Genomic DNA, 24,450 nt, shown 5'->3' with positions numbered 1-24,450 from the left:
CCGTAATCTTTACCGAGCCATTAACGTCCAACAACTTTTTATACGCCCGTCCCGGGAACTCGATTCAACCTGCACTCTGTTGCGTTCCGAGGTGGTACGATGTTCATCAAGTTCGCATCATTCGGACGTAAATCGTATCGATTATGAACGAAGAACATGCATATACGTGCGATAACAGAGTTACCATACTAAATATCGTTCAAAGATGTTACACGTAATCGTGTTAGAGGCAGATTTGATTACGAAAAATTTCAAATAGGACAATAGCAACTGTATCTGATAATAAAATAATAGTACGACGTTCTTCGTTCACTGTAGATACAGAAGTAGACATTTTCCTGTAAAATAATTTCTCGTAACTTCATAAACGTTCGCAATAATAAATATAGAAATATAGAAATACAAAATAATATTTCGTATTTTGACACAATTTCTGCAAATACAGTGACATCGTATAATATCTGCATTCTAAGCGAAGGAGCGTTCTCTTTTCGGTCTGCATCGGATAAAGAGTTAAACTACGGAAAAAGCCAATACATTTGGAATAGAAATCAACTTTCTAACTATAACGGGAAATTGAAATCGAAACTCAGGTAGCGGCGAGTTGCCGTACATCGGCTCTTATCGTCGCGACAATCCACGAAGAGGAAACGGAGGGTGAACTGAGAATTACTCTGGGATACGAATACGCTTCTGAGCATTCGCCATAAGCAGGCGAGAAGTGCAAGCTCCGTCGGTGCTTGAAACTTAATCCCCCGCGTCGTCATAAGATAACGGCACTCGGCACCGCATAAACTTCATTGTCTCTGTGCTAAGCGGCCGTTGCAACATCGTCTCTTTACATAGCCTCGTCTCTTCATTGTTTCCGCGGCGTTTCTGGCGTTCGTACGACTATACCGGCGCGTTACCAACCCTCTTTCGACCGCGCTGCCAGTCTCCACGATACGCAGACAATCTGATATCGCGACGAATTTTGAATTTACGTTCCGACTGTTCTGACATTTTGGTGAAATCTCAGTTCTGACACCCGACGAAATTTCACAGTGCTAATTGAATGTGTCGAGTCTTTATCGCTGTGACCGATATTTCGAGTATACGAAAATATTTTACCATCTACTAAAATTAACAAGCTTTATTCGTCTCCGATTAAATCCAAGAATAAGATCCTAATTATACGACCAATTCTGTGTTTGAAACTGACAGTAAAATTTTCAAGTCGTTACGTGCTGCATAAAATGCAAGAATTTAAAAAAGATGTATTAGAACTAGAAATTGCCTTAGAAAAGTCTCTCCAGAATGACAATGATCGATTTCATATTGAAGATCGCGAGACAAACTACGCTATGCATCGACGACCAAACAATTTTATTTTGACTCAGGACCATAAATTGATGGTAAAGCTGAAAAATTATAATGGAGCTGGAGCGTAAATGAATGATGACCTACATCACAGGGGAAAAGATAAAACTTCCAAAATGCTGCTTGATTAATGCTCGATCATAGCGACGTAAGAAAGGGGGCCGAATACCAATCCATCGATTTAAAACGACTGAACTGGAACAAAAGATAAGAGCTCGTGGATGTAGCAAGGGTTCTAAGAATTTCGTGTAAAAGAAAAGCGAAAAACTACAGCAGAAGGAAGGATACAGTTTCGAGGAAACGTTGCTAATGAAAATTTCTATTTTAAACAAGTTTTCGGGAGACACGGTGATTAACGAGGTCCAGTATCATAACGGGAACACGCATAGGCGACTAGCGACGTTTCTGGACGTCGTTAATCACCATCGTCCCTTTTCTGTTTGAAACGAAGCTTTAGCTCTTCAGGATCGATAATCAAACGAAAGGACAAACACACTGACCAACCAAGTATTATCCAACTAATTGTTGCAGGGTGATACGACATACGTAGTAAGACGAATCTGCGAGACTTTAAATTGTCTAGGAAAATTAAAAAAAAAAATCAGAGTAAACGATAGAATGTAACTTTTCCTTCGAACTTTCCATAATACGATTCGTGATATTTTAATCGGAAGCAATCCTTTCACAAATCTCAAATGCTAAAGTATTTGGCATATTCGAAATTTACGCTGTTAACTGATCGCCACCAATGCAAACAATCTGTGAACAAATAGACTCTGTAAACAAGCGCAGCTGTCGTTAAACCAAACCGCGTGCAAACGTCGAAAATCATAGACGACCAGAACGCAATTAACTATAAATAAATACAACTGATAAAACAACGGGAGAAAGAAAGTCTAAATGATATCGATTCGTATTCAAAGTTAGGGTACTCGTTTCGCATCTATGTAGCTAGGATCATCCGTCTACGTTTGTGAACACCAAGGAACCTAGAGAATTCACCACGGCAGTCCAATCGTCTGTCCAAATTAGAGAAAGATAGAATTATCAAGGGAAGGAAAGACAGATGACCCTGCTGAATAAAGCAGGGAAGGTAGCTTCAGCCGGCCCAAGGGTAAAATTTGCATCGGCGATTTGTACCCCCTTCCTTTCCCGCGGTTGCTTTCCTTCGCAGTAGCGAACCTTAATTCGTTTTGTTTCTCGCGTTGAGAATATACCGGTCTTTCCGCAGCAAGTTTCTAATCGTTGACTATCTCGAGATAATCAGAGATAAAGAGCAACAGATAATTACAATTTTTCACGTATTTGAAATTACGAATCGCAATTTACGATATCGCTTCGATCCTGAAAAAGTTGTATAGGAAGATTAACCGAAGCTATAAAATTTGAAACTCCTTTCATCATTCGATACTCAACGCTCGATACTCTTCTTCTATCTTCCAAAATCTCTAGCTTGTTCTAAGACTAGAAAGACAAATTACGTTCTACTTAGTCTGCAATAGACCGTATCTAATACTATATCTAATAATAGCCTATAGTCTATTGTTATGCCGTGGAATATTTGAATTACAGACGGGACATCATAACTGTCTTTTAATCGAGCATTTTAAAGCTGAATCAATAAATCGAGCATAAGTTATTGAACGTTTATGAGCTCGTCAAAACATTCGAGCGATAAATTTACAGGCTGTTCCTCGCGTTTATGAGTGCCATAAACGAGAAGGAGCGCGTGATTCAAAGGAGACGAGAAATAGCAACCGCTCGTCGATGCAGGTAGTAGAGAACGGATTCGTGTTTTAAAGGACTCGGATCTGCCCACTCTCTTGACGTACTACGTTTCGAGATCAAACGCGAAATTTCGAAGCGAACGATGTAATTGCATGCACTTGAAGGTTTCTGGCGTGGCGGATGTAAACTGGCGAATTTGCGAAAATAGTTTTGAAAAGAGAAAATTCGCGGTAAATGTACATTAACTGATAAATTCATAAAATTCCAGATAATTTTAATATGTAAATCGATGTTATATTTTACCTACCCCTTTTACATGTAGAAAGTAGTTAAAAGCGCGAAGCACTGATTTTTCCGTTTAACCGTGCGTCCAGTGGGTCATCCAGTGTCGGCATACGACCACGATTTCTCCGACATGCAAAATCAATTAAATTTACGACCTCTTGATTCCACGTGGATACTAATGACACATAAAATACTAAATGACGCTATAATGTTCCATGAGATTACTATGTTTCTTTCGAAATTAAATACGTCGGTGATATTGAGAAGAAATCGTAGTTTACTGCGTCATAAAAATAAAAATTAGAGGCTTAAATTGATCGAACAGCCGTAAGAATCTTTTTCTCGTTGTTATCGATCTTGTCAGAATGAGATTCGAAAAACAAAATGGTATTCCATGTTTGGCTACTTTTCTCTAATAACGATAACGAATAATAGTAAAATACGCGATCCTTGAAAGTCTACCTATTATGTCTCAAATTACACCAACTTCCTCGTAGACTCGTAACAAATCACTAATCGCGAAGAAATCGCCGGTGTTCGATCGCACAATTCCCAACTTTCCGGAGGAAAACGAGCAAGCTGATCCAATAAAGGAAACGACGCATAAAAATTTTAAATCTACAGAACGTTGACCGAGTCACGTTCCCCGTGAGCTTCGCGCTTTCTTCTCCGTTAGATGGAAAGCGAGCAAATCAATGTTTCTCACGAGGAATGTTTCTCGTTTTATTTCGACCGACTTTGCAGTTGTGACGGTGGTCACAGGGATAGAATGAACGTCATCGTAGCTCGAAGCAGAAAATTCATAACACTGGGCCTTGGAGGAGAGAAAACGAGCGACCAAGTGCAACTAGTATCGACGCGTTTGTAAATGTTTGACGCGTTCTGCCTCGGTTCGTGAAGAAAGATTTGATCGTTTTAAGCGGATATATGTCACGGTTTAAACGTTTATCTATCGTATTACGAAGTAAAATTGGAAATGAATTTTAAGATAGAAAATAGGTCGTTACTTGCATTACTTATGAAATGGTATGTATAACTGATGATTTCGCTAATTTGGAAGGAGGTCAAGAGATTAATAGTGGTGGAAGAAACAAGCGTAGAAGATGGACGTAACTACACTCGTGCCCAAAACATAATTAAGAAGAGAATTAGTTTCAAAATAGGAAGTACTTATAATTCACAACTTATAACCAGATCGATATTTGGATTGCCTGTAAAATAATTTAACAATTAGCCAATTAGTAAGGTTTTCGATGATCCAGGAAAGTTAATGTAATATTGCAGACAATGGAAGTGGTAGATAAAAGGAAATTGAGTATCGTATGTTCATACTACGTTCCAATCAAATATGAATTTATATTGACTGCGTACAGTAACGAATAATACATGTATGTACATATAACGAAGCAAGCATTAAAATCATACAGTCCCACGATCATTGCTTCGCTTTAACATGTATTTCATCGTGGAATTACGTAATTGAATAATTAAAAACCGTTTCTTTTCTATAACGAAAAATTTCATTTATCGCGTTCGTCATTAATTACGAATATTAAAAGAGTTCGCTCGGTTTTGACGCTTATCTAATTCATTGATTTAACAACTTATCAAAATCGGCAATAACGATAACTTTTTGACGGGCAAAGATTGTACGTACGATACGGCTGATAGATTTAAGGATAATCTTTCATTCAAGATAGAATCTATATAAGATCATATTTGTTTCACTCCAATTACATTAACTCGAATTCTTCGTAATATCTCAGCAAACTGAACGATACTGATCTCTCCTTATTTATAATCTTTCATTACTAAATCTCCGAATAAAATAGAGAGAAGGATTTTCACATTGATTTCTGTTCGCACCACAATGCACACGCACACTCTAACCTCTGATCAACCCATTCAGATACACCCTCGGTACACCTCGGCTCGAAACTCATCAATATTAAACGTCTTACCTAGCAATGAATTTATTTGAATAGCCGTAAGCCTTCAACCGTTTCAGACACTTCCAACAATTTTCCTTCGATCATGAATATTGCATGATATCGCCTGTGTAACTTAACGAAATCGCGCTCCGCTGTGTTCACTAAGAGAAATGAAAAGAAAGTAAGAAAAAAAAAAAAAAAGAGGAACAAGATCACCGAGTTTCTCTATGTCTCTCTGTTCACCGACCAGTGATGCATTTCGCGGGAAAATAAAACAGCCAGCTGGCTTCGATCGGATTTTTTCGGTTGGCCAGCTCGTTTCGCACGACCGGAAACAATCGACGAAAAACCGAGCCAAGAAATGGCTCGTCACTGACGCAACGAAATTGTCTATGAAACGTAACAATCGTTACGTCCCGGCGTATAAATTTGTCGTAACGAGATGTAAATGCACGATCGCGCGGACAAACGCGTTTCGTCTTTTTATCGCCAGCTGCCTCCGTGTTTCGTTGCGAACGCTGGATTAGAATCGAAATGTAACCAAAATGGCACGAGAGCAGCTCGTTTAGCTGGACAGAGTTTGAAAGGAACGGGGCATGATCGATGTGCATCGTTTCGAGAGTTTGTGGATAATCGCGTGTACGGCTTCTCATTAAATGTACGCGATATGGACGAAGCGTGAAATATAGACAAATCACGTTTTGACCAGTCGAAACTGGAAATGTTTAATCCCGCTGGATAACATCGGCAAATCCCATTGATTTATTTTAGATTCGAGATAAATTCTCAAACCTACGAACTTTGAAGCTTTTCTATCGTTCGTAAAACATAATTACGAGTATGTAACGTTAGAGTAACATCAAAATGATAGAATCGAATTCTATGGGAAGAACAGAGCATGAAACATTGATCGTATTACATGGAATATTCGATGCTTATCGACGTATATATAATATGTTGCTCACGTGCAAATTATTATACGTGCAGCTCTGTTCGTCGAGACAACTTTCGAAACAGGACAATTCAAATAACTGGAGGAATTATTGAGCAAAGTTCGCATACCCATCTAACTGTGGCCCATATGACTTAATAATCCTCGTAACGATACCGAAGTTCGTATCGCATCCTGTTGGAGTAATAGATCCCCGTTTTGGAATTAATTCTATGTAACTATGACTATGAATTTGCAGTAGCGTTGTTCGGTAACGGTTGAAAAATTTTATCGCTGAAATTTTGCATCGTTATCTTATCGATACGATTATTGGATTAACGTTGACACTGATAGAAACTGTCGAATGTCTCGTGTTAGATTTATCGAATTCTCTTTCTCCGATCAGCTGTCGTTTACGATTGTACGCAGCGTGATTGAAATTGTACTAAAATTCAGGAAAGAAGGTTAGATCGAGTTACGAAGAAGCGAATCATGAAAATACGCATTAATGTATTAGATGGTTTTATGAATATTGTCGGCTCATTAATTATTAATCTATTTACATATTCGATATTGATTGCGCAACGATTAGTCGCAGTTTAGATTACATAAGTATAAAGAGTGTAAAGTTCAAATATCGAATATTGGCTTGCTCTATGTTACTTATTCCATATAGAATACAATAAAATCGAGAGATATGGCAATAATTAAACGAAAGAGAGAACACAAACGGTTCTTTGCAAATAGTCCGATTAGCAGCTAGTGGAAACTAAGGCTGCAAAAATTCAAGAAACTTCGAATAATAGAAAGTCACGGATTTAATAACTTTTTGCGAATTGGATAAGCGCAGAAAGGTGATTAATAAATCGGATGTTCGGTGAGGCGTGCGTCAAAGAAACGAAACCGTATCCGATAGCATTTTCAAGCGGAGAAACGATAGAAGGGAAGAAGGGATGACTATGACTATATAACCTGTGTGGTTGGAAATTCGCTTCATCGACATCGACAACACGCCACGTCGGCCCAGACCTTCCAAGGGTTGAGATAAAATCAAAGCGAAATCCCTTGAAAATCGCGCTGGAAAGAGAGCAACGCATCCCTGGCGTTTCTGGATCGCGTTTCGATGCTTCGTTCGAGCGGAAGAACCTGCCAGCTATTTTGCCGCGTTGGTCCCTTTCGGCTGAGCTGGCAGAAGCAATCATCTTCCGAAATGTCAGACTTGCCTTGGTCGCAAGATACGAATCTCCAGAATAATTTTTTGAACGGATCGAGTAATAAAATGTGATATTGCACAGTCGCTGGGAAAAATTGTCTGGCTATGCTGTTCAACGGAATAAATAAATGTATCAGGAAACGATAATAAGGCAGATTAAGTTATCCTGATGAATCGATAAAACATCGTCAACTTATTTTTAGCGATAATTAAAATACCACAATACGGTGGAGTTCTGGTTATCCGAGTTCCCTTTAACCAAAGTTTCGTATTATCCGAGGTGCCTCGAACTTTACCAAACTTCAATTTTTTTCATAAGTTTAATATAAAGAGTACAAAAGTGAAAATAGTCAGGCATTTTTAAGACAATTGATCAAACTCTCAATCAATTGAATAATTGATTAAACTTAAATACATGTGCAATATTGTGTTATCAAAATGTTTTTCACAATTCTGTTGTACGACTTATTGACGACCATGGACCCTTCTGTATTACTCGAATCTTCGATTATTCGAGGTAGGTTCGGTCCACGTTCTAAGATAATTACCGTATTCTGAAATAATTCAGCTTAGATTTAAAATTTCGAACAATTTTTCAAATTGGTCCTCACGAATCAGCCTTTTTCTCCCCTACATTTTCCCAAATCAAAGTCTTCGCCTTTCTCCTCGGAATATTCGAAAATTCACGGAACTACTCCGCATAGGAAACATGACACAAGTTTTCTAAAAATACGTCGAGCTGCTAAATTATAGATCTTGTAACAACTAGCGCATCGTAGTTTGCATAATATATCGAAATCTGTCCGATACGTCGTAGAGCAAGACATATGCATGGTACATCGTAGAATCTGTCACACGTCGAAATTCGAAGCGTTCAGAGAACGAATCGACGGAATCTTTGAAGAACCTTTGGCTAGTCCGAGTATACGTTAGGCCTTTACTCCGAAATCTGGGCGAATCCAATGATTGAGAGGTTTTAACGGGAAAAACAGATGGTCGTGCGCGAGTGGCCAAGAGCCTACCGAATTTATGGAATGAAATGTAAATTGAATACGCAGTCAACGAGAGCGTCGAGAAACGACACGAGTAAATCGTGCCAGTCTTCTCTTCCCTTTTCTCTTCCCTTCTTATTACCTTCGTTCTCTGTTCAGCGTGCCGATAATTCGCACATAAATTCACAACAAATTGAAATAAAAACCGGGTCGATCGGGATGCAATTTACGTACCTCCCCCCCCCCCCCTTGGAATCCACTTCGCAATGACAAAAAAGGGGGTGAGACTGAATCGAACTGGGAACATGGGGCGAGGAGCAGAGACAGAGGAAGAAGATTGTTTAGTGCCAGGAAACCAATCACGATCCCCCTGGTAATTCCCTTTTCTCGTATTAATTACGAACTTCGGACGTTTCTTCGATCAGATAAACTATCGCGATGGCCGATATAATTGTTGTGGTCGAGTAGCTGGAAATGATTTTTCTTTTCTTTAATTTTTTTGGACCGCAGACTGCTGTAGAGAGGACCGGTATTATCCGTTCTACCGTCGATAGTAGATTCAGAGCATCGGAAAAGATTACATTTGAAAATTTGGAATAATTGTTTATCGTTCTGGCAGAGGAGGTTCGGCTCGTGGAAGAAAATCATTACGCGTGAGTTTGATGTGCAATCGCAGCACTGAGCGATCTTAACGTAACGATGTCCTGGACCTGATGTTGCTAAGGTACTTTTTATAATGCGAGTTAAAATATGCTCACCCTGAACTAGTTACGAATATGTAAGATGTAAAAACGTATAGTCAGAGCAGATACTAAACATCGCAGGTTTCTCTTGGAGTCTTTTTCAAGAAAGAATTCGAAAAATAATAATGGATTTCTCGCGAAGGTAATACAAAAATCAATCCAAAGTTATAACCTTATCGCTACTTACGAGCGCTTCAACAGCACCACGCCCAACGCCCAAGCATTTCTACTCGTTTCAGCAAACTGTACGTACCTGCAAAGTTAAAAAACGAAAATTACTTCTTCCATTAACGTGACCAGGACGCCTAAAACGATACGGTACATGGCTAAGACCGGCGCTTTCGTGATCTCGTGTAACTTGAAACAAAGTTATTGGGACCTCTGTTCCCCATTCAAGCGTACACGCAATACGTTCGTATTAAATCTCGCGTACTTTTAATTTACCGCCCACCACGGTTCGTAATATTTTCTCCTTTCGCCCTGCGATTTAAACGCGCCACCTGATGCCCTTAATGTCCTAACACTGGCATGGTAACGATTTTTACATGCTGAAAGTAGCCATTAGAATACGAAACGAACAACCAAGAATGTTCAATTACTCCTCTGTTAGAAACTAAGTTCTTTTCAAGGGTTTTAACTAAACGGTTATTAGCTATAGCTTAAGATTAACTAGTACGTAAGCGTTACATTAATCTTACAATTAATTTCGATCCCTTTACGAACTCGATCAAGTTGTGAATTTTCTCATTTTTCAGGTTGTCCTTAAGCGGCCCTATCAATCTACGCTTATCACATGAAAGATTATACTTAGGAGAGTGTAAGATTAGATAATCTACTGTAATTGCAGAAGAGCACTCGTTGTATCGAGCAGTTGGTCTTTTGAACGATAGACTGTGGGAATGTGTAATCTTGGTATGTTCAATCTTAATCCGTGAAATATGATCTCTCCTAGCAAATATAGTATTCGTTTTTCCGTTCTTGAAACGGTCTCGGTGATATTTTTACCATAAGGCGGGGCTGTTAGATTCCATTCAGATTCCCACTCTATCTATTAAACTATCTTTTGCTTCTTTTATCGAGTCGTTCATATGTAAGTTGTCGCAGTTGACGGTGTTTAGAGAGTCGGCGGCTTGCTTGACCAGCTTTTTCATTGCCAGGAATTCCAATGTGACAAGGGATTCATATCGGTTTTATTTCTTTTCCTTCTGCGATGGTTTTTCTACATACTGAAAAACGTAGTACTATTTCGATAAAATGATCTAGCAGATACTCGTCTCTCTCTCTCTCTCTCTCTCCCTCTCCCTCTCTCTCTCTCTCTCTCTCGCTTTGACCCACTTTATTAACTACAATCCTATTTCTCTATTTTTTGCATCAATTACGGGATTCTGGGAAGATAAAGATACCAAGAAAATGAAATAGAAAGGGAGGAACAAGGCAATTTCTAGGAATTTTATCGCGTGCAAACGCCACAACACGGAGTTTTAGATTGAGTTTGCTCGTCATCGATATCGAGCGGATTTATGGCGTCGAACAATAGCGGAAAGGATTCACGCTTTCACCGAACCGCGCGTATACCTCGATCGAGCAGGGAAAAATAGGAGATCGTGAGTAGACAAGGCTGCTTCCTGGGCGAATTAAACGTTTTATGGCGAAAGGCGCAGTCGATTTGAGATTCTAAGGGAAGGGTCAAGAGGTCAACGCCACTTTTCAAAACCCCTCGGTAGTTTCTTACCGATACGATGTAATAAGGTTGTTCAAGTGCTTGGAGCAATTTACGGATCGATCTAGATGTTTTAGTTATTAATATTTTTGAACGAAAGTTTCAGAGAATGTAATCAAACAGTATGTATATCTTTTAGAGAGGAAAGTATTCTCTTTTTATTTTCATCTTTCTATGTACTTTTCGTTAAAGAACGACGTTCTTTCCTCTTTAAAGATATTTTATAGTTTTCGTGTTTTACTATAACAGAAACTCCGATAAAACTTCGTTTCAACAAAAATGAATACTAACTTAAAAGAACGAAGAAAACACAGCTTACAAACATTCTCAAAATATTATCGAATCCACGAAGAGGAATTGCAAGTAAAAAGGGATTTAAATACACGAACCACCCACTTTATAAATTTAAGTATATTATTTTAAGCGTATATTTTAAATGCTAATGACGATTTTAAACTAGAGAAGGAAATCTTTGTTTGATGAAATTCTCAAAATAACTACAAAAAAAGAAAAAATAAAAAGCACTCGAACTTGCTCGAAGACATTTTCATTTTATCGTCCATCTTAGAGTCTGGTACTTCCAAGTGGCTGTGGAATATTATTGTGTAATATTTCCCGTCGAATATAGGTTCAAAACGTCGCGGGTGAGCAACTCTATAAAATTGCTGTCTGTTATTTCCCCGATACGATGACGAAACGTAAACGGAGAGAGGATCAGAATTTCCGGTTTCCGGGGCAAGTTTAACGACACGAAGCGCATAAGCCACGCCGATTATCAAACACCGTTGAAATTTAATCACGACAGAGGATCTCGATGTTTTGCACTTACGTAATGCGCGTACTTGTCTCACAAACATTATTGAATTCTTACGAATACGAGCAAACTAGTCGCTGCACGAGAATTACTGTGTTTTATGGCTACTTGCATTTCCCTATCTGTATGTCATCTGACATTGTTATGTAATTCTGTATAATTTTCCGCACAAATGATAGATAAACGCGGTAATTTTTTTAATAGATTGCGAATTTTGACCTACTAAACGATCATGTTCCTCGTACTTAGAAATGCACGTTAAATGCATATTTAAAGATAAGACAGATTATGTACGGCACTGTAATAAATTTATGTAATATCTAGGCGAACATGGGGAATTGTAATTTGCATAAGTAATTAGCGATTGCAAATAATAAAACTAGAATCGCTATTAATACAGTCTATTACTTTATTTCTCATCTCATCAGATATAAATACAACCGGCATAAATCTCCATTGATTATCGGTAAATGAGCTAAATTTCCATAAATTAATCACGCAACAGTAAACATGCATACCTGAGCCGTTTCTCGATCGTGTAAAGAGGTATTCGCGAATTTCCTGTCGATGTTGCGTGTTTAAATCGAGCATCTAAAATAAGTTGCTCAACGGAAAGAATATATCTTTTATGAGAACGATGGAACACGTAAACACGATAACAGGACTTCATAAATGCTTCCCTTTTTAAACATTAAAGTCGATATTCTAAACAGCTTCCTCGGAGAAGAACCTCCGTTTTGATTTCTTCCTCTGATACATACAAGTAAAACTTTTTGCCTCCGCGGAGCATTTACGAGCAACTAGAGACACTTTCGTCGTTAGATATTATCGTATGTTTTATCTGCGTGAACTTTAATAGAGTTGCACCTAGATTTTTGCTCGTTGTACCTTCTTGCAGCGTGATTTATTGATATTCCGAAGTGTGTCTCGATATAGACACTCGTTTTCATTGCTTCAACTTTGAAATTATTCAAAATATTATTTTGCAGTCTCTTATCCGGAAGAATATCGTTCACGAGAACGACGGAATATAGAAACACGATAACTTCATAAATGTTTCCCTTCTGAAACATTAAAATTGATATTCCAAGCAGCTTCCACGAAGAAGAAGCTCCCTTTCGATTTCTTCTTCCGATATAAGTAAAACATTTTGCCCCTGCAGGGCATTTCTAAATAAATCTCGTCATTCGCTAAACAAATAAGAACGTTACATTTTCAAATCGATATATCGATTGACTTAGAAAAAGTACAATGTCAATGAAATCATTGCAAAAGCGGTCGTAGATAGAGCGCAGATACCGTACCACTAACCCACTAAATCCTTCCACACACGTTTCACCACTACCGACATCACCGTGCAAACACATAGTCATGCAGAGGCTTTCCTCGAAACCGCGCAACCTCGTGAATCTTTACGTTCCAGTCCATAATAGAATATCCAGAAGGTTTCACGCCGTCGAATTACCATACTGTCCCACGCTGTCAGCCTTCCGTGGCCACTTCACAAAAGGAGGCTGTCGCAAGCGTGCTCTCGCGTCAAAAGTAGCTCCCTTGGAGAGAACGCTGTGCGCTAAACCAACAGAAAGAGAGAGAAAGGGAGAGGAAGAGGGGGAACGAGAGAGAGAGAGAGAGAGAGGCGAGGTGAGAAGCGAGTTACCGTTGACGAACTTTATTAAACTATTACCACGCGAAACTCGTTAAATACCCACGAGGCAGGCATCTCGAGCCTAGACGATGCGGTTTGACCGTCTAATTTCAGTCGACAGACGGGATATTTGCGTGACGCCGCTGGCATCTTCACGCTCCGCATGTCGAAGGCACGCCACGAGAATTCGCGGATCGAACGGAGGTTGATCCACGCGTACGTGTGCCTATCTCATCTCATCGAATCGATACGCCACATACTCCAGGCTTTAATAACGGGGTCAGAAATTCGTCGACCGGCTCGTTAACGCCGGATAAATCCTGTCGTTTCTGCTCCATCGATCGATCAATCGATCCCCCTTCTTTCCTCTATTCCTTTCTTTCGTTCGTTAATTGACCGATTCGTTCTCCAGATGAAAAAAACGCCGCCTCTTTTTTCCAAAGCTTCCACTCTCTCAGAAGTATTGACGTTTGATTGATTATCGCGGCGTTGTCGATGTCGATTCCGCAAATGGGAGACGCGAGGATCGCCTCCAGCCAAGGACGGGATCTATGGAACGAAATCCGTGATTGATGCTTCCGGGAAAACCGGCATCATGAAGACTCGGATTAACGCCGCCGTTGTTACGGTCGATAGCCCGATGACATTTTTGCTTCGACATTTTACGGTCGTTGCGTTATTTGGTTTCGCTTAAAATCGACACGGTTTCCAGTGTTTCGTGAAACGAAGAGCGGTTTCGGGAGCATTAGCTGCGCATGCAGCAGTGATTTGGAAGTTTGCAGAGAACTATAGGCTTTACCGTGAATCTTTCGAGCACATGTATTTTTTATTTAATATAAACCGAGGTATCATTCGTCCAATTGAATTTCTCCGCTAGGATTTACAAAATGTGTCGTATACTTTCAATCTTACGGAGGGAACGTGTGAGAAACTTTGATAAAACGTGTCATCTCATGGAATATCGATCAGTGTGCAACAGCCGCATCTGATTTTTATTCTGCCACAAAATTTCCGAAATTTAGAATTTCTACATTCGCGCGTTCATTCGTTCGTATCGAATAATAACAATTCCAATTATGCTCAACTTTGATCTCTGCAAAATGTAGAACATTGCAACGGGAAATTTTCAGTCCGATTGCAAGGTGAAATTTGCTGACACTGCGTCGAATCACGATATCAAACTTTTCTTAAACTCCAACACCAACAACGCCAAGTCGCGAACTCATCGTTCGAATCTCCAACAGTCGTCACAAATTCGCTGAACTCAACGAGCTTCGGAGAACTCCCTGACGTTACACGCTCATCCCTGGCCAGGGAACGTTCGTCCCTGGGCAGGGAACGTTCAGGCTGCATTCTCGTTCTGCTAACGCAATTGTTACATCCACGTCGGATCGCGTTTCCGCGAGCGTCGAGGGAAGTTGTATAAGCCTCTGAGCGCAAGAGTAAAGTTGCCATCGACAGATTCGATAAGTTTATTAGTCGGCGGCGCCCGAGGCCGAGAATCCGGATCGAGATGATTATCCTGGGGTCCCGGGAAGATGATTTCTAGTTTCTACGAGAACTTCAATAACGTCCGGCAGGATTGTTCCAACGAATATTTCAGCCTCGCTATGTTAACGTAATTTTCGAAACTTTCGTCTTGAGTGACATACTAAATGCGTAACTGTAAATTGAAATTGCCGGGGAATAAGGATGGTACGACGTAAGGCTTGTTTCCTCGTGATACGTTGTTAAACGTTGAACATATGGTGAAACGGCACATGAATTATTTATGATTTATGAGAGATGGTAGTTGCGAGCTGAAATGTATGGTGCGAAAGGTTATCAACGTAGAGTGAAGCGAAATATTTTAATTGGTATAGAAAATATATACTTTTCGGAACCTGTATCTCAAGTGTTTCGTATTGAATCACACTGTATAATAATCAATCAAACAGTACGTCTATTCATAATTACTAAGATGCAATTTTCTTCAAAATTAGCATCTAAGTTAATGCTACCGAAATCGACACCTCGAGATACAAATATTATTGTTAATATCTTCTTTAATCATTGTAGTATTCGAACTCTAATGTGTTAGTAGTAGGTGCTGGTAAACCAGTTTTTTTAGTTTTTAATTTTTAACAAGTTATATGGACGGAATATCGTTATAATGGTCAATTATATTTGATAAAGTATATGCACTCGACTATCTCGTTAAATGATTAAAGTTGACTTAACGCGATAGCAATTAAAATATTTTAATGCTTTTCTAACACTTTCCACGTCGGCCAACCAACCCCATCGTCGGGGTTAGTAGACTTACAGTATGAGGTAGGTTGACTATATGACTATACGATCAGATAAGAAAACGTCATTAGTAACTTATCTTAATGATGATACATTCTCTCATACTGTATAATAAACTAAAGATTTATGTTCAATAAATTACACGTAAATTAAAATGTATTTATAAGTTAATCAAATTTAAACAGATCATAAAAATCGCTTTCCTAATAACAAAATAATGATTGAAACTTTCATAGGAAAAACTTAGAGTATTAGAAAGTATCATTAAAATGATACTTCAATCATGATCTTCACAGTCTGATATATAATTCTTGTACTTGTAAAAAAGTAAATTTCCTTTTACGTATCTTGAGTGAATCGACATCTTACACGAAATACATTGAGCCCGGACTTACGTAAATAAAAACGGACGTTATTAGTCAACCAGCATCGATAGATCATTTTGATTTCGATATTTCACGTAACTAAATCGCTGATGTATTTTAAAAAATACTGTTACGATAGGTCGTCTAGTAAAGAAACTTTAAAATATATCTCTAATATTTATTCTGATGTTTATTCTGTATATAGAACGCGAAAACATAAAATCTCTATGAACAAATATTTACTTATGTAACCAATTTTGCGACGAACGTCGATAACTCTCAATCGTAAAGCTACGGCGTCGAAAACAAATGAACGTCAAGCGACTCGTTTCTGTCGTTTAATAAATTTTTCCGCGGTGGAGTACACGTCAATGCAAACTTATTAACAATTAATCAACCTATCCCAACAAGCAGCCAACTTCGGTCTCCGTTGTACGAAGCCCGTGGAGGCAACTCGCGATAAGTACATCTTCGTTAATTCTCTAATTTCCCGCAAAACCAAATTGCGCATTTAAGACGCCATAATCTTCATGTTACATCACATTACTGCAAGCAGCTGAAAGCGGCGAGAAGGTGCCGAGTGGATTTTTGCACGGCGTTCAAATACTCGCGAAACGACACGCGGAATCGCGAAACTTATTACGTTACACCTGTCGCGCGAGCGCCGTATTTCAGCGTCGCGTTGCGAATAATTGCTTAATGAAAATTCAACGACGTTCCTTCGCTGGAAAAAGGAAAACATCCGCCGTGAACGTAAAACGTCGACGGGCCAGGTCGCATTTAAATTCCACATCCAGTCGCAATAACCGCCGGGGACGAATCACGGTACAATAAGTGGAGCCAGATGGTGCCTCCTAATAAGCGGCGCACCTTTCCACCCTTCGTCACCGAGCCACCCCTTTGCCAATCTAATTCGACCTGCTTCCAAGCCCGCGCCAAAGCGGATGCGGCCTAGCGGCTTCAATTAACAAATTCTTGTCGAGGCAATCTCAACGGCACTAATTAGGCGGCGACAAACGGAAGGTACTCTACGTTAGGTTGCACCCTGAATAGGGTGATTCGTTTAAAAATATTAGACCGAAAGGATGGCTAAGATGGCATGGAATTTGTGAGATTTACAAGGGGTGGAAATGAGAACCATTTGTGATTAAATGGAGGCGTTTTCGGTGGAATAATTTCGACCATCCTGTCCGTGAAATGGGCTGAATTGGATAATAGCGGTAGGATGAATTTTGGTAGGTCGAAAAACTGAAGTTTTGTCTAATAAAGACGAAGGCTTGTTTTCCTCGAGTGTTCTCGCATTTTTGTCAGAATGAGCATTTAATGATACTTACATTTAATTAATATAAATATCTCGAAAACTATCGGTGATATGAAAAAAGGTTTGAAACCTTTGCCGTTCGATTTTCAGGGAGATAACATATCACGTCGATATTTATTTTACCTTGCAACGATCGTGAAAAACTCTGTGAAGATCAGGGTTGTATTCTTAAACAGGAACTATTGCATATTCTTGTAGTCTAGATCAAAACATTTCCAAAACACTACTTGTAGTTTGCATGAATTACTATAGAGGTATCAAATCTTTTGATCTACCGCGATGCCGCCGGCATTGGCGTTATCTAGTATACACTAGGTTGGTCAGCTTGCTCGATCAAACATCATTGTAGCTCTAAAAGGAGCCGATTGTGTATGCACTGTGTGTTTGTACTAAATATTATTCCTCGAACGACTAGTCGCTTGTCCTACATGTTTGCCATCGAAAAATATACAACTTCCCATTCTTCTAAAACCTTAATATCTCGATAACGGTGTATGCAGAAGTACAGGTAAGCGGTGTTTTGACGTCGACTATAAGAATACGAAATAAAAGAATATATTCAGACTTACAAATATAATCTTAACAAAAAAAAAGTATAATCTTTGCAAGGCGAATGCACGGCAAAATAAATATCATCGTAATACGTCCCCTGCGGAATCGCATAACGTTTGTTTCAAACATTCTCCTGCATCGTTCATAGTTTCCCAGATATTTACGTGTTTCCAGATAAAACGGACACTTTGTATATTTACTAGTTCAGGAGGATCGTAAGATTTATCCGAGTTTCACGGTTACTCCGAACGTCAGCCGGTCACCTCTCAAAACCCAACAGTGTCCCCAATCGTCGACCAAACAAATGCAACCCTGGAGGAATGGCGCAGGGAGCAATAAACCAAGCGAGCGTCGTCAAAGATTCACGAGGTCGATCTCTTTAGCAAAACGGTCGCAAGGAAGGTTGAGGGAAGGAGGCAATCAAATAAAATGCAAGATCGTGCCGAAGCGATCTCGATCAGTCATAAGCTACGTGAACGAAGGTCAGAGGAGCAAAGGAGGATCGTCCAGTTCTCGGTGGAGTCACCGGCAATTCGAACACCGTTAAGTCCCGCGAGAGTCTATTTCGCGTGCCCTCACGAGGTCTCTAAAGACACCTTCACATGCCGTCGTGATCAGTCGTTCCACGTAATACCATCTCGTGTTTGCGCCCGAGAGTTCGATGCCCGACACCCATAGCATCGTCCGTTCCTTCCTCTCTCACTTAATCCTGCCTTTAACCCCTTCCCTAACCCCTTCTCTCTCTCTCTCTCTCTCTCTCTCTCACTCTCTCACTCACTCTCACTCTTGCAACCTTTTCATCGTCTCTTCTTCACCGACACTCGAACCGATCTTCTACTTCTCTTGCTCTCTTAAATTGCCTTTCTCCTCTCTCTGTCTATCTTCTAGCCCTTTAGCCTCGTTATTCTCGTCTCGTTCTTCGTTTAATCTTCAGACGTTTTCCTTCCTCCTCTTCTCTTTCCCCTCGCTCTTTGGTTTTCTATCTTGCAAGAGCAAGGCCGAGGAACGGGCCGTGAGATTGAGAGCAGGACTTTTTAACGACTTCGCATATACGTACGATGTACCTCTTCCACTTTGGTAGAGGAGCTTCGAGCACGACCCAGCCTCCGAGGAGAGACCCGGACTTGACGATAATAGGATCCCGCCAGGGAGAAGGCTCCACGCGGTGTCTAAGTGCCTTCTAATCGGGTTTCCTCCGTCGATCGTTTCTGATGGCTCCACGAGTCGTCAGGGATTCTTGGGTACTTCGTGGGTGATGATCGGAATGAGTGCGTGACTCGTTCGAGGGACGTTCGTAGAGATTGTACGGGACTTTTATGTTGGACAGTCGACGGATAGGACGAGTTTCGCTTTAAACTGTCAGTGCTTTAATTCCTACTGACTCACTTGCGTTGCTTCGTGTTATATTTATTTATATGCATATAAATTTCTGTTTTTTTTACGTATGTAATAATGATGATTCCTTTTGCATCTTGTAGAGCATGTTTTCCAATTGGACTTGTTAAAAGATTCTTCAAAACAACTCCAAATTGTCAAAGTTATGAAAATTATTAATAATTCTCACGCGTCATGCGCAATGAACGAACTGATTCGTAGGGACTATCTTAGTTTCTCCAATCTTACAACGCGGGTGTCGATTTTTAAAAAATTCCTCGAGGACGACGAACTCATGCTCGAATGAGACAAAAATAGTCGGCATAACCGATCAAGTAGATTATCCAGTATAAATCGATCGACTCAGCGATAAAAATGAAATGCCTCTACAATTTCCATTCGAATAAAAAAGAAACTTATATATTACTCTCTAATCATACGTTATATGAGTATAATTCTTATTTTTTCTTATGAGACATAACGCTGCGTCTTGTGTAATCAATTCCAAAACGTTTCTGCCTAACCATAAATTACTACCACGAGGGTAATCGACAAAAAGGAACAAGTATTGCTCTAAACGATTCATCCAAACGCGTAACACGCTTCGACTACGTGAACCAACCTACGTTTAACAAGAGGTAGGAACCCGTGTACATACAACAACAACAAAAAAAAGGAAATTGTAAAGGCAGGATTATAAATAACTTTAATCTCGTAAGATATTTCCAATGCGGAAATTACTAATTCTCGTATACACACAAATTTCAAATCCTCTATCCTCTATCTATCCTCTAAAAGATTAAGAGATGTAAAAGTACACAGAATGCGCGTAACACACAAAATGAGTTTGTGATAGTGAAACGAAGATTATAGAGAGGAGAGGAACGTCCTATCTAACCGGCTACACGAATCTAGATCAATTACGTAGCACATGGGCCACGTGTTTTGAACTCAATCCCTCGGACAGAGTAGATTGAGTAATGCACATCGAGCTGCATTGACTGAATGACAGTCTCTGCTAAATTGACAGCCTTCCGGTTGCATGCTATCAGACTATTATGGGGCTACGTGGCTAGAAACATGCCGTAATGTCATTCTTACTCTTCTTGCCACAGGACGCATTAGCGTTGCAATAAAATTACGTAACATTTTATTTTAATGTAACTGTCGGCAACATTTCTCATCGACTTATTGTACGTCAAATATAATATGGTTTCCTGAACGTTCGAACACTTTTTGGAGCGGTAACAAATGTTATGTCAGTTAGCAGAACAAGGCTTAGAAGACTTAGTGCCAGCAAAATTGGAGAGGTGGAAGGAATAATAATGGTCGTCAGCTAGAGAAATCATTGAGTTTGTGTCTTATTTAAAAGCGTAAAGTTTTTCATTAAAAGATTAAGACCTAGGCAGAGGAATGTCTTATACATTCTTGAATATCACGCGCATTCTATGGATTTTTAGCTTACTTAATTTCTTACGAATGGAAAAAATCTATAACGCAGATATAAACAACATGGCACATTGTACGATTGCCAGAATTTCATAAATATCTTTAGCCAAACTATAGCGTCACTGAAACATTCTCTTGGGCGTTCTGTATGACAATGTCATGTTGTAACTTTTCTTTGTCAATACTTTTATATTATGTCTACTTCTTACGTGTCTATTCTCATTCTTTTCCTTTTTTTTTTTTTTTGATACATATGTGTCTCCTGCTTTTTCTTAATTCCTTTTTCTTTTCTCATCTTTCGTGTCCCATTAATCTATCATATCTAAGGATTTATCCCATAAACAGATAAATAAATAAATAGTAAGAAACTATAATAATTTACACATGAACGATTTTCATGATTTCTATATAATTATGCTAATGTGAAAATCGCCTCTTGACTTGACCAGAGCTGTATAAAATGCCTATCGTACAAGCTGGCTGTCCCTCCAGGGATGATCAACCATCGTTAGGAAAATTGCCAAATGTGAACGTTGCCTCGATAGGAATTATTTCGATAAAGATTATTAGCCGTGACGGTAAAACGTTCCTGTCCGCTGTCCTGTTCCGTGGGAAAATACACATGTGGACGAGCCCGCGTGGATAACGGAGACATGCGGGACACAGCCGATATAAAATATGTCGCTTTTATTTGCGAACAGATGAGTAGATTAAGAATCGTAAAATGAGAGTGCCCGTGGGCAATTATGGTCTGCGCTTTTATCGTGACGCGATTTTAAATAGTAATTTTACGGTAACTGGGAATAACATTTGACACGATGGGCTTCGCTTCATTTGATCAATTTTGACTTGCGAAAGCGCGATAAACGGTAAACCTAACAGTTCTAAAACGCATAACGTATACCGAGATACTTCTGTCAACCTCTTACGATGCAAGATTACTTTTCCAACTAATCTTCTGTGAGGAATATGAAATATATTTCCCGAGAAAACCAAGCTTCAAATGATCGTAGACGATATGTCAAGTACGATGTCCCCGTTTCAAAAGACTTACTGCCGTTTGAATTATAGCCAAGTATTTACGAAAGAATTGATAAAAAGTTACAGTAAAAGAAGCGATAAAAAGAAAGTGCAGCCTTCGATCGTACATTCGCTGAACGCCATCGATTAACCAGCTTACTTCATAACTGTAATAAATCAACCTAGACCTCGATCAAGGTACGAAAATCACGCAGCAAGTTTTGGAGAAAGGCTTTAATCGCCGGTGGATTAGCAGTAACACGGATAATCCGTGAAATTGCGTGGCAAAGCGAGAGCAAACACAAAGGGTCAGTAGCCTGAACGTGTTGCAACGAGCAGCAGCTTGCTGGCCTCGCAAACTGGTTTCGCGCGAGTCAAGATCTAGATCGCGACCTTCTGCAAGAACTGCGACCTCGGGACTCCATTCGCCGATGAAACTGGCGGTCGAAACGCGAAAATAAAATAATAACCGAACGAAAGCGATCGATCGATACTAATTTCTGATATTCGATGAAAAATAATCGCTACCATCGTCCAAGTATTCGATCGAATAAAAATAGAGAGAATATACGCAGAATCCTCGCGTTACTCGTAATAAGGATGCAAATTTTATTTGTCCGTATAATAGTCAGGCTTCCATTATTTTTCATTCACAGTTACCCGTGGCGCAATATCAAACGTTGCTTGATATTACTCGTAAACGGGGTAACGTAATGGTTTATAAGCAGATTATATTAGAATAAGCGATCATCGACTATTTGGTTACAGTAATGAAACCATGCCGCGTTTTAAACGATGGTAAACGAGATCGTTATTTCTTTGCGTTAATTGCGATTCAGGTGATCACGTTACCATCTCGTTAGTTTATAATTTAACAAGATTCGGCGGATTAACTATTTAGCATATTACATAGGGAGAATCATAATCGTGGTACGCGAGCATGATAAATTCGGTTTTACTCCGTCGGGGCTCGTCATATTTGTATTTTCAATCGCACGAATCTGCATACGAGTGCATAGAAATACGAGTTTCATTCCCGTAAAATCGCAACGATCGCGCGCTACCAAATGTTGGCTGTAAATCACTCGATGTCGCATTTTTACAACTGAAATGATTTTTCCCTTGATCTGATAATATCCCTGCAAATGAATATAAATCGTCGGTAATAAAAAATAATATTTTTAGTACCAAATATCCAACATTTCGTCGAATATTCCGTATTACAAAATTTAACGAATTCAATTTTTCAAGCTGGAAATTTCGTGTCGCTTAAACGCGCTTTATTTTTAGTTGTCTATTAATGACGTTCTCGCGCTGATCATTCACAAAAAGCAACAGACGTATTACGATTTCAGGAGCCAATTCAATCGTGCGTACAATTTATGAAGAACGAAACACGGATAATAGGAAGAATCGTGGCTGTTCCATACTTGGACTTGTAACTGGCTTTCAGCGACGATCATTCTTATTCCATCACACACGGTCAAACGTCCGCGAATCAAAGTCCCTTTGTCTCGCCGTTCCTCAATTATGAACGAGAGTGACTGACAAAATCGCAAAAGCGAAATGTTCACGGTGCATAAATGCGCAATGAACTTTCCGGGAAATTACGCAGCGTGAGATTGTGCCCGAAAATTGGCGAATCGTGGTCCGTGATATGCCGGAGTTCATTTCGCTCCGTAATAGCGGTCTAAATACCAGTAAAACCATTCGCGCGATCACGATTGTTATCGAACGTTTTTCCTATTTCGCTTTTCTCTTTGCCTCGGTGTACGTACTCGTATTTCTCGGCTGGACGAAACATTACCGAAAAGCAGCGAATGAAATTTATATTTTATATCTCTCACTGACTGGATATCTTTACGCGCGGTCATTTCCGAATTTGAAACATTTTGATCGTAATACGTGGAATGTAAATCGTGTTTTCGGTCGGCGGCACTTTTCACAGCAGAGATATAATTTTATAGGTTTTATATCGAGATTGGCGATTCGACGATCAAGCGTTATGTTTAATATCCGTAGCCGATTAAACTGTAATCACCGAGAATTATACTCGGATTTATTTTTAAGGTAATCTACAAAAATTTAGTTTGTTTGAAAGTTTTAATATTAATATATGTAAATTCGATGTAGATACAAAAAAAGAATTATCGATCTTAAGCGGAATATAAAAAAGTGCTAATCGATGAAACGGTATATACAGTTAACCCTCTATAATCAGAAATCTATTTATTTGTGATAGGAAAAATTATATTTGATTACAGTTTCTTATACCGATTTGATTGATTTATTTGATTTGATCGATATCGACGTAATGATACAGCATTAAAATACATTAGTAGGGTAATAAAACGAAAGTGAAATTATAGTACTTCCTATACTTTACCCTATTTTATTCCCTGCAACAAGTAATACGGATATTGCAAACCGGCTCTCGATGTACAAGTGGTTGGTTCGGGTAATGGATTGTGAACAACAAAGTTTCGTTCCAAATTTACTCGGTCAAAAATAAAAGGAAGAAAGAACGGGATAGAGAAGAACGTGAAAAATGAGTGGAAGTTTCGAAATTCACGTCTGGTGCACGAACGGGCCAGGTAGTTAACCGAGAGCCGTTTTCAATCAAATCCTGCGGCCGATAGGAGATTTAAATTCGTTTCGACGTAAATGAGTCCACTTCCCGTCTCTCTCCTGTGCCACGATTTCGATCGGAATTTTACCC

At 39.4% G+C, this 24,450-nt stretch overlaps 1 protein-coding gene across 8 annotated transcripts in view; it reads right to left on the bottom strand.

The window, feature by feature from the left end:
• The window catches only part of Pgant9 (polypeptide N-acetylgalactosaminyltransferase 9), a 293,850-nt gene that overhangs the window by 125,169 nt on the left and 144,231 nt on the right, over positions 1 to 24,450 (bottom strand). Inside the window, exon 5 of one of the 8 annotated variants that reach the window (XM_076622866.1) lies at positions 9,370 to 9,435. The exons of the other annotated variants lie outside the window; for them this stretch is intronic. The gene's annotated coding sequence lies outside the window, so the exon portion shown is untranslated. The remainder of the gene's footprint in view (positions 1 to 9,369; positions 9,436 to 24,450) is intronic. 8 annotated transcript variants of the gene reach the window in all.

Source organism: Bombus vancouverensis, chromosome 11 (assembly GCF_051014615.1).
Source record: "Bombus vancouverensis nearcticus chromosome 11, iyBomVanc1_principal, whole genome shotgun sequence".
NCBI lineage: Eukaryota > Metazoa > Arthropoda > Insecta > Hymenoptera > Apidae > Bombus > Bombus vancouverensis.
Note: the sequence above shows the minus strand (reverse complement) of the source record. Positions and strands in the feature narration are given on the sequence as shown.